Source organism: Pongo abelii, chromosome 4 (assembly GCF_028885655.2).
Source record: "Pongo abelii isolate AG06213 chromosome 4, NHGRI_mPonAbe1-v2.0_pri, whole genome shotgun sequence".
Taxonomy (NCBI): Eukaryota; Metazoa; Chordata; class Mammalia; order Primates; family Hominidae; genus Pongo; species Pongo abelii.
In genome coordinates this window covers 100,533,290-100,551,743 of record NC_071989.2, presented here as the reverse complement: position 1 = coordinate 100,551,743, position 18,454 = coordinate 100,533,290, and the positions used below count along the sequence as shown (strand labels likewise).

At 36.5% G+C, this 18,454-nt stretch overlaps 1 pseudogene; it reads left to right on the top strand.

Moving 5' to 3' along the window:
• The window catches only part of LOC100459009 (T-complex protein 1 subunit eta-like), a 120,881-nt pseudogene that overhangs the window by 83,408 nt on the left and 19,019 nt on the right, over positions 1–18,454 (top strand).

Sequence of the window (18,454 nt, the reverse complement as noted above, 5' to 3'; positions counted from 1 at the left end):
GAATAGTCTCCTCTTTTTCCTCATTTTCTGATTTTTATGACATTTTTGTGTTCAAAAGAAAAAAAGGCTAAAAATTAGAAATAACAAGAAAGTTGAAAATATATGTGCAGTAAATGAGAGAAGCAAATTATTTTTGTGTAAATAGTTCTAACTACAAACAGTTCTAGCTACTAACCTTGTTTTCTAGATACGGTAAGATTATTCCTCAGGCATAATGCTCCTATATCTGACAGAGGCTCAATTTAGAATATACTAATTTTTAAGGCAATAATTAAAATATAAAAATGTAAAGAAGAAACAGTATTTCAGAGATTTTGCTCTTCCTCAACATCCAATTGGACCAAGTCACCTCAGGAAATCTTATTTCATTCCCTTGTAAAAGCTGCCATAACTCACTCAAACAACAGAAGGAAATTAACAGTTCAGGCTTTAAAAATGTATGTTAAAAAGCTGCCAGTGACTCTTTTTTTTTTAAGGTAATGAAATTTTTCACTCACGTACAAATTTTAACCAGCGGTATTCTCACAACATATTTCTGGTATCTTCATGAGCATTTGGGCTTACATTCTTTTATTCCAATAACTGTTTTATTTGTTAATATTAAACACTTCAAATCCATGAGGTTTTATCAGTACATATGGCTTTTACAGACTTCAGTGTACATTGTTATATCTCGATATCAGAATAAAATTATTTAATATAGTATTTAAATATATCATTTAAATATAAATAGTATTTATAGATAAATTAACTATACATGTACTTAAATAAATTTTTAAAACTCGGTATCACATAGGCTTGAGATAAAACTGTAGTTTTGTCTTTTTAAATGATTGGAACACTTTCTGAAATATTGCCCATTTTCAGTTGGAATCATTTGTTCATACATACTTAAACACTCCCCCCAAATTAGGTATATTTACTCTGATTTAAAAAATATTTTCTGCTGAGATTTTTTTTTAATGGGAAATAAGACAGCCTGTTTTATAAGTATTAACTGTGCATGAGAACATTTGTAGTATCACCCTTGGAGAATAATAAACAGATACTAGAGATTGAAATTCTGACATAGTTTACAGAACAATAATCCAAACATCTGTTATAATGACAAGGGATTTGAACAGAATAGAGAGTACATGGGAAAGCTATGCTACTTTTAGTACAGTTATAACGTTAAATCAAAGCATTGCAGCTCAAGGCAGCTTGCTGCTAATATAAACAATTTTCTACATATTCCTGGGCCACAAGCCAGATCTCAGGATTCAGTTACAAGCACAAGGTCAAGAGGGAATCAACAGTATGAAATTACTGCCTATGAATCAAAAGAATAAAAGGATAATTAAATATGAAAACAAATTAGAAGGTATACTCTCATTTAACTCATCAAATGAATTTGTCAAGCAACTTTATGTTTGGAATTTGTTGCAAGAGCAGGATCAGGAGAGGCTTTAATGTATTTATTGATTAAACCTTAGTTATTAGCATTTTCCCTGGGTCAGGCTCACCATGTCATTTTTCTACATATATATTTGATTCTAACATAAATCAAACATACATTTAACCATAATCGTACAGATAAATACATTGTTATAATTTTCTTCATGGAACAAAAGAAATGATGCTGGAAACTATATACTAATGATATAAGCCAGTTTTCTTAAACCTGAACTCCTAAAAGACACAGTGTTGCATAGAGAGATCTGTGTCCCAGATGTTAAATGATCTAAAATATAGTCTAGCTTTTGTTAATACCTATATGCTCTTGGCCACATTGTTGTACCCCTCTAAAATCTAGTTTCCTGTAAAATTCAGTTTAAATAAGATAGAATGTGTAAGACACTGTCTGACATCAAAAAAGTATATATACAGTCAAAACCAAAAACTCTGACATATGAACTTGATATATGGTCATTATGGGATTCCTTCATTGTACAAACGTCATACAATGTACTTAGAAAAAACTAGATGGTATAGCCTACGACACACCTAGGCTATATGTTACAGCTCCTGGGCTACAAACATGTTACTGTAATGAATACTGTAGGCAATTGTAACACAATGGTAAGTATTTGTGTATCTAAACATTGAAAAAGTATATAAAAACACAATGTTATAAGCTTATGGGACCACTATTTTATGTGCAGTCCATCATTGATTGAAACATTATTATGCAGCATATGACTGTATGTGAAAAAGGACAACAATGGATTGAATCTCTGGAATTAAAGTTTCTAATGAATTTCTCAGAGAAATTTATTATATATCTGACTTCAGATATGAGTAGAAATAGTTATCAGGTGCTAGTTAGAATTTTTGATTAGTGGCTACCTGAATTCTTTCTTATGGAGATAAATGTATCTAAACTCAACTTCAAATTTGAAAGAAAGAAAAATACTTAAAAATAAATAATAGTAAAATTTGTGATGGAGGGAAAGAATGGATGTGTGTGTGTGTGTGTGTGTTTTTTTTAATTCTTATAAAAAGAAGAGTAGAAATGCTCTGAGATGAAAAACCTATGAAATCTCCACTTCCCAGCAGACATTTTTGAAGGCTAGATCTCTGGACTATACTCAAAATGAGCTTATGTGAAGGAACAGCAGTCTTGGGGAGTTGAAACAAGAAATTGAGAAGATATAATTTATTATAGAAAATATTCCATATTAGTTTGGAATTAGTTCATAAGATTGGTGTATTATTTCAAGCATATTATCAGGTGGAAATTTGTCGTTCTTGATTATTCCAGTCCAAATAAAGACAATCTGAAACCCCTCCCCCACAAAAAGTTTCACAAAAGGTAAGAAAACAAATGACTAAAGTTTAATGATGCTTTTAAAATGTTCTGAAATGTCAACTGTACAAATTATTAAACAATTATCTTCCATTTCCAGTAAAAATAACAAAAACACACACCAATCCTTCTTTTCTCAATGAATGCAACTATCAAAGCTGCACAAATTGCATGAATAACCTTTGAAAATACTGAAACGTAAGTATCAGTGGGGAAGAAAGGGAAAAGCATCTGAATTTGTTGTACCACTAAATGGACCATAAGTTTGCCTTTTTTTTTTTCTTCTAGCTATCTCTTGACCTGAACCCAGTGCAATTTGGAAGTTGGAAGTCAGCATTGTGGTTCAGACAGATCAAAGAGAAACCCTCCAGTTCAGGCTTGAGGAGCAAAAATGGCAACTCTGAAACCTCAGAGAGAGTGAGGGAAATCTCTTGAATTTTTTCCTCTTCTTATTTTTCTGTTCTATTGCACCCTCCACCCAGGGGGCCCTGCAGCTAAAACTTTAAGGAATAAGAAATTTATTTTCCCTTAGGTGGAGGTGTGTGTATCTCCAAGTGGATGGGGCAGACTCTGTTGGATTTTCTCCCGTCTTTCTCTCCTCCTGCCACTTGATTCTAGAGGCAGTGCAATCACAGAAGAGGACAGTTTCTGACCAGAGGACTGAAATCCAGTGGTCTGAAAAGTACTAGTGAGATAATAAAGAAAATAGCTAGGAAAAGCAATGATTCTGTTTATGAACTCCTGGGTTAACCCTTGACTTATTTGAGCATTAATGTGATCCTAATTAGCATATGAAAGACTTGAAGAACTAACCTTTGGTCGGATCTCAGGCTGACCACTTGCATATGCAGGAGCAAAAAAAAAAAATTCACCGCAACGGCTTTGAAAACTGAATTGACATTGGAACCATGGCCTATAGAAGGCTAAAGGAAAATTATCAACATTTTCCACAGGATATAAGTAAAGCCCAAAGTATGATAATATAGTATTCAAAATGACCACAATCAAGTAAAAATCACTTGGCATATGAGGAGGCACAGTAATCTCAATTCATATGGGATAATGAAATTAAGAGAAACCCATGACAAGATGACAGAAATGTTGGATTAACTGACAAGGACTTCCAAGCAGTATTATAAAAATGATCCAATAGGCAGCTATAAACACACTTAAATATTAAACTAGAAAATGTTGGCAAGTAATAAAATACATAAAGAAATCATATACACATGTATAAACCTAAATTACCTGCACCTAAATAAATGAATAAAAAGCAGACAGAATTGAAGGGAGGAACAGACAATTCAACAATAATAAGGGGAGACTTTAATAGTCCATTTTCTTTTTTAAAATTTTTTATTGACACATAATAATTGTACATATTTATGGGGTACATATAATATTTTGATACAGCATACAATGTGTAATTATCCAATCAGGGTATTTAGGATATCCATCACCTTGAACATTTATCATTTCTTTCTGTTGGAAACATTTTAAATTTTGCTTTCTAGCTATTTGGAAATATACAATATATTGTTGCTAATTATAGTCCCCTTACTTTGCTACCAATTTTTAGAACTTATTCCTTCTGCCTAACAGTATGTTTATACCTTAACCAACCTCTTTTCACACTCTGCCTCACTCTCCAGCCTCTAGTAAATATCATTCTACTCTCTACCTCCATGAGATCAACTTTTTAAGCTCTCAGTTAACTAAGCAGAAGCCTCATAAGGAAATAAGAGACTTGAAAAACATTTTTAACCAACTAGATGTAGCATATATCTACGGAGTACTTCACCAAACCATAGCTGCAGAACATATAATCTGAAGTGCACAGAGAATGTTTTGTGAGATGGACCATATGCTGAATCATAATACAAGCCTCAATACACTTAAAATGATTGAAATACAAAGTATGTTCTCTTCTCCAATCACAATGAAATAAAATTAGAAGTCAATTAAAAAAGGAAATTGGGGAAACCGCAAATATATGAAAATTAAACACATTCCTAAAAGACTTATGGGTCAAAGAAGAAATTGCAAAGGAAATTTAAAAATACTATGAAAAGAATTAAAACAAAACACAACAGACCAAACTTATAGAATACAGTTAAACAATGCTTAGAGGTATATTTACAGTTATAAATGAGCATATTAAAAAAGAAGAAAAGTCTCAAATCAATAAACTAATCTTTCATCTGAAGAACCTAGAAAAAGAAGAGTAAATTAAACTCAAAGCAAGAAGAAGAAAAAAACCAATAATGATTAGAGGAAATAAATAAAATAGAGGATAGAAAAATAATAAAGAAAAACAACAAAAACAAAAATGACTTTGAAAACTCAACAAGCCAGGTGCAGTGGCTCATACCTATAATCCCAACACTTTGGGAGGCTGAGGCAGGGAGATCACTTGAGCCCAGGAGTTCGAGACTAGCCTGGGCAACATAGGGAGACTCTTTCTCAAAATATCAAAAAATTACCCAGGGATAGTGGTATGCACCTGTAGTCCCAGCTACTTGAGAAGCTGAGGCAGGAGAATCACTTGAGTCCAGGAGTTCAAGGCAGTAGTGACCCATGATCATGCCACTGCTCTCCAACCTGGGCAACCTTTTTTTTTGTCTCTTGTTGAGGGAAGTCAGGGACCCCAAATGGAGGGACTGGCTGAAGCCATGGCAGAAGAACACAAATTGTGAAGATTTCATGGACATTTATCAGTTCCCAAAATTAACACTTTTATAATTTCTTACACCTGTCTTTACTGCAATCTCTGAACATAAATTTTGAAGATTTCATGGACATTTATCACTTCCCCAATCAATACTTTTATAATTTCCTATGCCTGTCTTTACTTTAATCTCTTAATCCCGTCATCTTTGTAAGCTGAGGATGTGTGTCACCTTGGAATCCTGTGACGATTGCTTTAACTGTACAAATTGTTTGTAAAACATGTGTGTTTGAACAATATGAAATCAGGGCACCCTGAAAAAGAACAGAACAACAGCGATCTTTGGGGAACAAAGGAAGATAACCTTAAGGTCTGACTGCCTGTGGTGTCCAGCAGAATGGAGCCATATTTTTCTTCTTGCAGAAAGTGAGTAGGAGAAATATTGCTGAATTCTTTTCCCAGCAAGGAATAACCCTGGGGAAGGAATGCATTTCCAGGGGTAGGTCTATGGATGGCCACTCTGGGAGTGTCTGTCTTATGCTCTTATGCGGTTGAAGATAAGGGATGAAATAAGCCCTGGTCTCCTGCAGTACCCTCAGGCTTATTAGGTTTGGGAAATTCCAGCCTGGTGAATTCTAGTCAGACTGGTTGTCTGCTCTGGAATCCTGTTTCCTGCTAAGATGTTTATCAAGACAATACATGCCCAGTGGGACATGGAACCTCATCAGTAATTCTAATTTCACCCTGGCCTTGTGATTTTGCTCTGCTTTTCTGCCCTTGTGATCTTTTATTGCCCTTTGAAGCATGTGATCTTTGTGACTTACTCCCTGTTCATACCCCCCTCCCCTTTTGAAATCCCTAATAAAAACTTGCCGGTTTTGTGGCTTAAGGGGCATCACGGAACCTACCAATATTGATGTGACCCCTGGAGGCCCAGCTGTAAAATTTCTCTCTTTTATACTCTTTCTCTTTATTTCTCAGAATGGCCGACACTTAGGGAAAATAGAAAAGAACCTATGTTGAAATATTAGGGGATGGTTCCCCCGATAGTCTCTGAAAAAAAAAAGAAAAGATAAAAAATATTAACTAATCTTTAGCTAGAATGGCTAAGAAAGAAAAGAGAGACTACTAAAATTGTTAAATTTTAGAATGAAATGAAGGAAGGCACATCATTACTGATCTTACAGAAATTTAAAAAATGATTATGAAAATATATTATGAAATCTTACTATAAGGAAATAATATAAATAATTATATGCCAACAAATTAGGTAACTTAAATAAAATGAACAATTTCTAGCATGACACACACCAAAAGTGATTCAAGAAGGAATAGAAAATCTGGATTCCTATAATAATAAGAAAAAAATAGAAATGGATATTTAAAAACTCTCCACAAAGAAGCCCAGATAGCTTCACTGTTTAATTCTACCAAACATTAGAAAAAAATTAATATCAATTCTTCATAAACTCTTCCAAAAAACAGAAGAGGAGGATAAATATTCTAACTCATTACATAAGCCCAATATTATTCTGATACCAAAACTAGACAAAGATATCACAAGAAAACTGCAGACCAACATCTCTTATGAGTATAGATGCAAAAATTCTCCACAAAATTACAAGCAAACCAAACCCAACAACCTATATAAAAGGATTACACAACATTCACGATCAAGTAGCATTTATCACAGCAATGTGAAGTTGGTTTAACAAACAAAAATCCATTAATTAGTTATACTACAGTCATGAATTTGGGGAAAAATATAAGTATCTCAATATATAAAAGTAACACATTTGAGAAAATTCAACACCATCTCGTAAGAACACTTAACAAGTTACAAATAAAAGAGAACTTTCACAAACTACCAAAGGGCCTCTAAAGAACCCTGAGGTAACATTGTACTTAATGGTGTAAAACTGACTGTTTTACCCCCAAATCAGGAATAAGACAAGAATGTCAGCTCTTACCCGCTCTATTTTACATTGTACTTGAGATTTTAGGAAGGGAAATAAAGAAAAAAACAAACAAACAAACACAAAAGGCATCTAGATTAGAAAGGAAGAGAAAAGTTGTTATTTAGTCATAGATAACTTGATCTTGTACACAGAAATTCCTGAGGAGTCTAATGAAAAACATATTAAAATTTATAAATGAACACAGAGAGATTACAGGATAAATCATAAATAGCAAAATCAATTGTATTTCTATACACTAGAAGAAATCATTCCCAAAATAAATTAAGAAACCAATTCTATTTGCAATAGCATCAAAAATAATAAAACAATTAGGTATGTATTAAACAAAATAAGTGTAAGATGTGCATACCAAAACAAAATGTTGCTTAAATAAATTAAAGAATATCTAAATAAATGGAAAAAAAAAGAAAACGCGTGTATGTGAAGTGAAAGACTTATATGGCTAAGATAAATTGGTTCCCAAATTGATCTACAAATTCATTATAGCCTGTCAAAACCCCAGCTGCCTTTTTCTGCAGAAATTGAAAAGCTGATCCTAATGTTTCTATCAAAATTCAAGGAACTCGAAGTAGATAAAACAAACTTTAGAAAAAAGAACAAATTTGGAGGACTCTCACTTTCTAATTTCAAAATTTTCTACAAAGCTATTGTAATCAAGAAAGTGTGGTATTTGAGTGAGGATAGACATATAAGTCAGTTAAATAAAATTGAGAATCCCCACATAAACTCTTTAATCTATGGTGAATTGATGTTTTTACATGAATGCTGATGCAATTCAATGGGGAATGTCTTTTTACAAATGGTCCTTGGTAGGAATACTGGGTATCCACATGGAAAGAAAGCATCTGGACTCCTATCTCACAAAATACACAAAAATTAAATTAGAATGTATTATAGACCAAGTATAAGTGCTAAATTTATAAAAATCACAGAGCAAAAGATAGGAGTAAATCTTTTTGAGCTTGGGTTATGCAATTTTTCTTGGATATGACACAAAAAGCACATGAGACAAAAGAAAAAAATTAAATTACATCAAAATTGAAACATTTGTGCTACAAATGACACTGCTGAGAAAGTGAAAGACAACCCACATAATGAAATAAAATATTGTCAAATCATATATCTGAGAAGGGATTTGTCTTAACGTGTTTTCTTATAAGAAAATACTTGAAACCAGGTAATTAATAAAGAAAAATAACTTATTTCTTACAGTTATGGAGGCTGGAAAGTCAAAAGTTGAGGGAGCACATTGGTAAGAAACAGCCTTCTTTTTAGGGGGAACTCTCTGTAGAGCCCTGAGACAGTGCAGGGCATCACATGAATGTACTAACATGATAGCTCAGGTCTCCCCTCCTGTTCTTATAAAACTACTAATTTCCTTCCCACAATAGCCCATGAATCCATTAACCCATTAATTAATTGATCCATGATGATGGCAGGACCTGCTTAAAGACCCTACCTCTCAATACTGCCTTATGGAAGATTAAGGTTCACATGCGTTGCAGCCTTAAGAGGACTGACTAGACACAGCCAGAAGAAACATCTCTCACAAAGGCACCGGGACAATGGGAAGACTGGCACACTCCTAGGAGTTCTTCAGAGGGAAGGCATTGAAAGTGGACAGAGGGAAGACACAGATGCTGGGCTGGTAGGGGAGGAAGCTGGGAATCCTGCATGGGGCTACTGCGCACCAGGACCGTTCCTAGCTCACAGTGATTCCCGGGGAAGAGGTGAGTTGAACAGGTAAAGAGCAACCCACTCTCACCACAGGCCTCTGGAGTCCTGGCAGGGGAAGATTTTACAACCACCATGGACATTTGAGTTGGCTGGGAGAGCTGCTTAGAGAAATGGTAGGGGTAGAACACCAGCTGGTGCAAAGCCCAGAGGGTCTGGTGCAACAGCATCTGCAGTGAAGCATGGCCAGGGATACCAATTTTTCTAAGCTTCACTTGCTCCCATAGCAGTCTTGAACCCTGGGGGAACTGTCTAACTTGAAATCTGCAGGGCGGTCTTGCCTGTGAGACACAGCCAGTCCAACCTGAGCACTCCTAGGTCTGCTGGTCTCTCCTAGGGCTGCAGCCCGGCAGGCCTGCTTGCAGTGCAACCAGGGTTCCTGGTTGCTGTGGGGAGTACCTCCTTGGGGCCCACATCCTGGCTCCTACACTAGTGGAGTGACCCGCTGGGAGCTCCAGCAGAGGAGGCCCATGCACATGCACAAGCCTACCTGTACCTTCCTCTCAACTGCAGCCTCTTTGACTGCATGCACTCACCCATGGCCACCCCCTATATCACTTTGCCAGCATGTGTATGCATGGGCAAACATTGCCTCCCCCTCCCCACCTGCATGTGTGTGCACTTGGACCCTGCTGTGCCAGTGCTGCTGCCATGAGCACACCCCTTCCTACTCTCCCTGCCACACTGACACTGCTGTTAGAGCATTGCTGGGCACACAGCCCACTTGCACAGCCCCCACAAATGCCCTGCCCTTGCCCCAACACTACTGCAGGACCAAAACTAGGTGTGAACAAGGGACTTGCCCCCACCCTGAGCAGTCACCACTACCTGCATGAATGTGCACAGAGCGCACACAGTCCTGCACCCACCAGCACCCACCTTCATGCTAACATCACCATCAGTTAGAATACATACCCTGATGCTGGTCATGCATCCCCCACCCCCTTGGGCCATGCTGCCACTGCTGTTGCTATGAACGCCCACAAGGAGGCCGGCAGTGTGGAACCCACTCACATCCCACAGCAGCTGATGATGGTGTACCCTGCATGCTGTCACTGCTGCTGGGACGTGTGAATGAGAATGGGTCCTGCTGCCACTGTTCTATGAAGTGCTTTGGCTAACACCACCCATCGGAGTGTTGTGACCAGCGGTGGGGAAGCACATCAGCCTCTCCAGTGTAGGAGGTTCCTAACTCCAGGGGCCAGAAAACAAAGGCGGGGCCTGATGCCAGTTCCCCAGAGTTAGAGCTCAACTGCAGCCTCCTTAATGTCACTTTGACTGCATGCCCTCACCCATGGCCACCCCCTATATCACTTTGCCAGCATGTGTGTGCATGGGCAAACATTGCTTCCCCCTCCCCACCAGCATGTGTCAGGGGTCCTGAGCTTTGTATTGGCTCCCTAATATCTTCCAGAAACAAAGCCAGTTCACTCAACCCACTTTATACCACAATCAAACCCCCAAGGTCAACAAAAAAGATAAAGGAAAAAAAAAATCAGCCCACAAAGATGAGAAAGAACCAGTGCAAGAACTTTGACAACTCAAAAAGCTGGAGTATCTTCTTTTCTCCAAACAACCATGCTAGTCCTCCAGCAAGGGTTGTTAACCAGAAGGAGGCTGAAATGACAGAAATAGAATTTAAAATATGGATAGGGATGCAGATCATCAAGATTCAGGAGAATGTTGAGACCCAATCCAAGGAAGCTAAGAATCACAGTAAAACATATAGAAACTTACATAAAAAATAGCCAGTACAGAAAAGAATGAAACCAACCTGAAAGAGTGGAAAATACAACTATGAGAATTTCATAATTCAATTGCAAGTATTAATAGCAGAATAGACCAAGCTGAGGAAAGAATCTCAGAGTTGAAGACTGGCTTTTTGAAATAAGACAGTCAGACAAGAATAAAAAAAAAGAATGAAAAATAATGAACAAAACCTCCAAGAAATACAAGATTTGTAAAAAGACCAAATATATGACTCACTGATGTCCCTGAAAGAGACAGGGAGAATGAAAGCAACTTGGAAAATATATTTCAAGATATCATCCATGAAAATTTCCCCAAACTAGCTAGAGAGGCCAACATTCAAATTCAGAAAATGTAGAGAACTCTTGCATATTTCACAAGACGATCATCCCTAAGACACATAATTGTTAGATTCTCCAATGTTGAAATAAAAGAAAAAAATGTTAAAGGCAGCTAGAGAAAAAGGACAACTCACCTACAAAAGGAAGGACGTTGCATTAACAGCAGAGCTCTCAGCAGACACCCTACAAGCCAGAAGAGATTGGGGACCTATATTCAACATTCTTAAGGAAAAGAAATGCAAACCAAGAATTTTATATGTGGCCAAGCTAAGCTTCATAAGTGAAGGAGAAATAATATCCTTCTCAGACAAGCAAATGCTGAGGGAATTTGTTACCATCAGACCTGCCTGACAAGAGTTCCTGAAAGAAGTACTAAATATGGAAGGGAAAGACCATTACCAACCTCTACAAAAACCTACCTAAGTACACAGACCAATGACATTACAAAGCAAACATAGAAACCAATCTGTATAATAAGCAGTTAACAACATGATAACAGGATCAAATCCACACATATGGATACTAACCTTGAATGTAAATGGGCTACATACCTCAATTAAAAGGCACAGAGTGGTAAGCTGGATAAAGAAGGAAGACCAAATAGTATAATATCTTCAAGAGACCCATCTCACATGCAATGACACAAAAAGGCTCAAAATAAAGAGATGAAGAAAAATCTACCAAGCAAGTGGAAAACAGAAAAAGACAGGAGTTACGATCCTAGTTTCTGACAAAACAAACATTAAACCAACAAAGATCAAAAAAGACAAAGAAGGGCATTACATAATGGTAAAGGGCTCAATTTAACAAGAATACCTAAATATTCTCAATATACATGCACCCAACACAGGACCACCTAGCTTCATAAAGCAAGTTCTTAGAGACCATCAAAGAGACTTAGACTCTCACACAATAATAATGGTAGACTTTACATTCCACTGAAAGTATTAGACAGATCAATGAGGCAGAAAATTAACAAAGATATCCAGAATCTGAACTCAGCACTGGACTAAATGGACCTGATAGACATCTACAGAACTCTCCATCCCCAAACAACAGAATATATATTCTTTGCATTGCCACATGGCACATACTCTAAGATAGACCACACAATCCTCATGAAACAATCCTCAGCAAATGCAAAAGAACCAAAGTCATACCAACCATTCTCATGGACCACAATGTAGTAAAAATAGAAATCAAGACTAAGAAAATTGCTCAAAACCATACAATTAAATGGAAATTAACTTCATTTTGAATTTTTTGGGTAATAATGAAATTAAGGCAGCAATCAAGAAATTCTTTGAAACTAATGAGAACAAAGATACAACATACCAGAATCTCTGGGACAGAGCTAAGGTAGTGTCAAGAGGCAAGTTTATAGCACTGAATGTCCACATCAAAAAGTTAGAAAGATCTCAAATTAACAACCTAATGTCATAACAAAAAGAACTAGAGAAGCAGGAGCAAACCATCCCCAAGGTTAGCAGAAGATGAGAAATAACCAAAATCAGAGCTGAAATGAAGAAGATTGAGACATGAAAAACCATTACACAGATCAATGAATTCAGGAGTTTGTTTTTCTGAAAAAATTAGTTGTACAGATAGACTGCTAGCTAGACTAATTAATAAAGAAGAAAACAGAGAAGTCCTAAGTAAACTCAAGTAGAAATGACAAAGGGAATGTTACCACTGACCCCACAGAAATACAAATAATCATCTGAGACTACTATGAACACCTCTATGCACAAAAAGTAGAAAATATAGAATAAATGGACAAGTTCTTAAGCATATATACCCTTCCAAGACTGAACCAGGAAGAAATTAATCTCAACAGAATGACCAATTACGAGCTATAAAAATGAATCAGTAATAAATAGTCCATCAAACAAAAAAAAGCCCAGGACCAGTTAGATTCACAGCCAAATTCTGTCAGAAGATCTACAAAGAAGAGCTGGTACTGTGTCTACTGAAACTATTTCCAAAAAAATTTAGGAGGAAGGACTCCTCCCCAGCTCATTCTATGAGGCCAGCATCATCCTGATACCAATACCTGGTAGAGATACAAAAAAAAAAAAAAAAAAGGAGAACTTCAGGCCAATATCCTTGATGAGCATTGATACAAAAATCTTCAGCAAAATACTAGCGAACTGAATCTAGCAGCACATTAAAAAGCTAATCTACCATGATCAAGTAGGCTTTAAATCCTGGTATGCAAGTTTGGTTCAACATATGCAAATTAATAAATGTGATTCATCACATAAACAGAATGAAAGACAAAAACCACGATTATCTCAATAGATACAGAAAAGGCTTTTGATAAAATTACACATTGCTTTTTGTTAAAAATTCACAATAACCTAGACATTAAAAGAACATACCTCAAAATAATAAGCACCATCTATGACAAACCCCCAACCAACATCATGCTGAATGGACAAAAGTTGGAAGCATTCCCCTTGGAAATCAGCACAAGACAAGGATTCCCTCTCTCCCCACTCCTATTCAACATAGTATTGGAAGTTCTCACCAGAACAATCAGGAAAGAGAGGAAAATAAGGGGCATCCAAGTAGGAAGAGAGGAAGTCAAAATATCCCTGTTTGCAGATGACATGATTCTGTATTTAAAAAACCCACAGTCTTGGCCCAAAAGATCCTGCTAAACAACTTCAGCAAAGTTTCAGGATACAAAATTAACATGCATATGTCACTAATATTTCTATATACTAACAACAGCCAAGCCGAGAGCCAAATCAGGAACTCAATCCCATTCACAATTAGCATAAAAGGAATAAAATACTTAGGAATACAGCTAGCTAGGGAGGTGAAAGATCTCTACAATGAAAAGTACAGAATGCTGTTCAAGGAAATCAGAGATGACATGAACAAATGGAAAAACATTCCATACTCATGGATACAAATAACCAATATTGTTAAAATGGCCATGCTGCCCAAAGCAATTTCAGATTCAATGCTATTCCTGTCAAACTACCAATGACATTCTTCACAGAACTAGAAAAAACTATTTTAGAATTCGTATGGAACCAAAAACCCAAACAGCCAAGACAATCCTAAGCAAAAAGAACAAAGCTAGAGACATCACATTACCACTTCAAACTCTACTGCAAGGCTATGGTAACCAAAACAGCATGGTACTGGTACAAAAACAGATGCATAGATCAATGGAACAGAATAGAGAGCCCAGAAATAAGCCACACACCTAAAACAATCTGATCTTTGACAAAGCTGATAAAAACAAGCAATGAAAAGGACTCCCTATGAAATAAATGGTGCTGTGATAACTGGCTAGACATATGCAGAAGATGTAAACTTGACCCTTCCTTACACCATACACAAAAAATCAACTCAAGATGGATCAAAGACTTAAATGTAAAACCCAAAACTATAAATATCCCAGAAAAAAACCTAGGCAATGCCTTTCTGGACATAGGAACTGGCAAATATTTCATGAGGAAGACTCCAAAAGCAATTGCAACAAAGACACATGCACATATGTGTTCATTGCAGCACTATTCATAGTTGCAAAAACATAGGACAGGCTAAATGCCCATCAGTGGAAGACTGGATGAAGAAAATGTGGTACATGTATACCATGGAATACTATGCAGCCATAATAAAGAAGGAGATCACGTTCTTTGTGGGAATGTTGATGGAGCTGGAGGCCATTATCCTTAGCAAACTCATGCAGGAACAGAAAACCAAATACTGTATGTTCTCACTTATAAGGGGGAACTGAATGATGAGAACACATGGAAACAAAAAGGGGAACAATAGACACTGGGGCCTACTTGTGTGTGAAGGGTGAGAGGAGGGAGAGAATCAGAAAAAATAACTATTGGGTACTAGGCTTCATACCTTGGTGACAAAATAATCTGTACAATAAACCCCTGTGAAACAAGTTTACCTGTATAACAAACCTACACGCGTACCCCTGAACCTAAAATAAAAGTAAAAGTAAGTTTCACATGAGTTTTAGAGGGGACACTGAAACTAGTTTTATGGTATCCTTAGCCACTATATTGCTAATTGGGTATTTTTCTCTCCAAAGACACCAACTCAGCTTTATGTATGTGAAACTTCTAGGAAAGTTTCAGACAGGGAAATGTTGGGGCATAGAAAACAGTGCCCCAAAATATGACACTCTGACATGTTGCGCTAAAGAAACAGCCTTAAGCTCTCTCTGACCTTCCCTGACTCAAATCCCTTCTGTCTCTCCCAAAGCGGAGGATGAGGCTGTATAGCCCTTCGAGGTGTTGTCCAACCGGGATATCCAGGATGCTGACAGTTTGAGAGAAGTGTATTAGGATATAATTCTGTTAGAAGCTTTCACAAATACATATAAAAAACATAATGAGGCTGGGCGGGGTGGCTCACGCCTGTAATCCCAGCACTTTGGGAGGCCAAGGCGGGCAGATCACAAGGTCAGGAGATCGAGACCATCCTGGCTAACATGGTGAAACCCCATCTCTACTAAAAATACAAAAAATTAGCCAGGTGTGGTGGCGGGCTCCTGTAGTCCCAGCTACTCTGGAGGCTGAGGCAGAAGAACGGCGTGAACCCGGGAGGCGGAGCTTTCAGTGAGCCAAGATTGGGCCACTGCACTCCAGCTTGGGTAACAGAGAGAGACTTGTCTCAACTAGAAAAACAACCAAATAACAAGAATCAGTATTACTTCTTCCTTAAATATTTGATATAATTCACTAGTAAAACCATCTTAGCCTTTTTTGAAGATTATTATCTATTTCTGTTTTGGAAAGTTATTAATTATAGGCTTTTTGAAGGTTATTAGATAATAATTTCTATTATTTTAAATGTGCCTAAGTATGTTTCATGGCTGAGAATGTAGATTATCTTGGTGGGCTTTCTATGGGAACTTGAAAAGAATGCGTATTCTGCTTATGTTTGGTAAAAACGACCTATAAATGTCAATTAGATCAAGTTGATTGATAATTCTGTTCTGGATATCATATCCCTACTAATATTCTGCCTGCTTGACATGTAAGTTATTGATAGAAAGGGTTTAAGTCTGTAACTCTAATGTTGGATTTGTCTATTTATCTTTTTAGTTCTGTTAGTTTTTGCTTCATGCATTTTGACAATGTTATATGCATACATACATAGGATTCTTAAATCTTTAATGAAGATGGCCTCTTTATCATTATGACATACTTATTTTTTCTCTTTGGTAATCTTTCTTGCTCTGAATTCTGCTGTCTGAATTTTTTGTCCCTCTTTTTTTTTTTTTTTTTTTTTAATAGAGACAGGGTCTCACTATGTTGCCCAGGCTGGTCTCAAACTCCTGGTCTTAAGCAACCCTTCCCACTTCATCTTACAAAATGCTGGGATTCTGTGCATGAACTGCCATGTCTGGCCTGTCTGAAATTAATGTATAGCTACTCCAGCATTCTTTAGTTTAGCTTTCCTGTGTTATACTGGTGTGGATTCTTTTAATTTTTTTGTTTGTTTGTTTGTTTGTTTTGAGACAGAGTCTTGCTCTTTCACCAGGCTGGAGTGCAGTGGCTGGATCTCAGCTCACTGCAAGCTCGACCTTTCAGGTTCAAGCAATTCTTCTGCCTCAGCCTCCCAAGTAGCTGGGACTACAGCCGTGCGCCACAACACCCGACTAATTTTTGTATTTTTAGAAGAGACAGGGTTTCACCATGTTGGCCCGGATGGTCTTGATCTCCTGATCTTGTGATCCGCCTGCCTTGGCCCCCCGAAGTGCTGGGATTACAGGCGTGAGCCACTGCGCCCATCCTCTTTTAATTTTTAACAGTGTTGAGTCTTTATATTTGAAGTGAGTTTCTTTTACATGAGATAAAGTTGCCTCTAGATGATTTTTCATCTACTCATTCAATTTCTATCTTTTAATTAGTACTTTTAGATTATACAGTGATTAATATGTATTAATATGTAATAAGTGATTAATATGTATTATAATTATAACTTATATTTAATCATACTAATTGTTGCTTATCCTACCCCTTTTATGCCTTCTCTGATATTAAGGATTTTACTTGATTCTATTTTATCTCCTTCAGAGTGTATCAATTATTCTTGTTTAACAAATATTTTAGTTATTGCTCTAGAGTTTACAATATACATTTTAATTAATCTAACTTAACCTTCACATAGCACTATACTCATTTATAAGTAGTGCAGGTAACTTACAGCAGAGCATTCTCAATTAATTCCTGTGACAATGCTGTTTTACATTTCATTTATTCATACCAATAATTGCCTAATACATTGTTACCATGATTACTTTAAATATACAATTGTCCTACAGATCAGTTAAAAATAAGAAAAACAAACTCTTGTTTTATCTTAATACACTTTTTCTCTGACACTTTTCTTTCTTTAAATGTAGATCCATGTTTTTAGCCTATTTAGCTTTCCTTCAGCATGAAGAACTTCCTTTAACTTTTCTTATAAGGTTGGTCATCTGGTAACATATTTTTTCCAGTTTGTTTGAGGATGTCCTTATTTCTCTATTTGGAAAGATAATTTTGCGGACAATTCTAGGTTTTCTTTTTTTCAACATTTTAAATATTTGACTTTTCTGTCTTGTGTGCATGGTTTCTGATGAGAAATTGTTTAATATGGGCAAGGTATCCTACCTTTATCTCCTGACCCTCAGCTTCCTTCAAGATTTTCTTTCTTTTGGGTTTTCTGAAGACTGAATATATAATTTATTATATCTAGGTATTTTTTTTCTTTTTGTATTTACTCTACTTGGTGCTCTCGAAGCTTCCTGGATCTGTGGTTTTGTGTCTGCCATTCCCTCTTTACTTTCTGAAGTTTACTGAAAATCAGCTGACAAAAAGCAGATTAATAGGAACAAAAGCCATACAAAATATGTTTTAATATACATAGCATAGGGAAATCACAGGAGAATAATTACTCAATAATTCAATGGGATACAGAATCTTATATTCCTTTCTTCACAGGGGAGGGAGGAGTTGAAAAATGTCAACAATTTTTTGAGGGATAGTAAATGATTATTAAGGACAATGAGTGGACCCAGGTGACAGAAGTAAACTATTAAATGATTCTCTTCGGAATTTAAATAAGCTGAGAGGCAGACCTTAGCTTTTAAAAAATCCATCCAAATGTGGCTACATTTCTCAGTCTTGTTTTCTGCAGTAAATAATGAGGTTTCAGAGAGGGAATG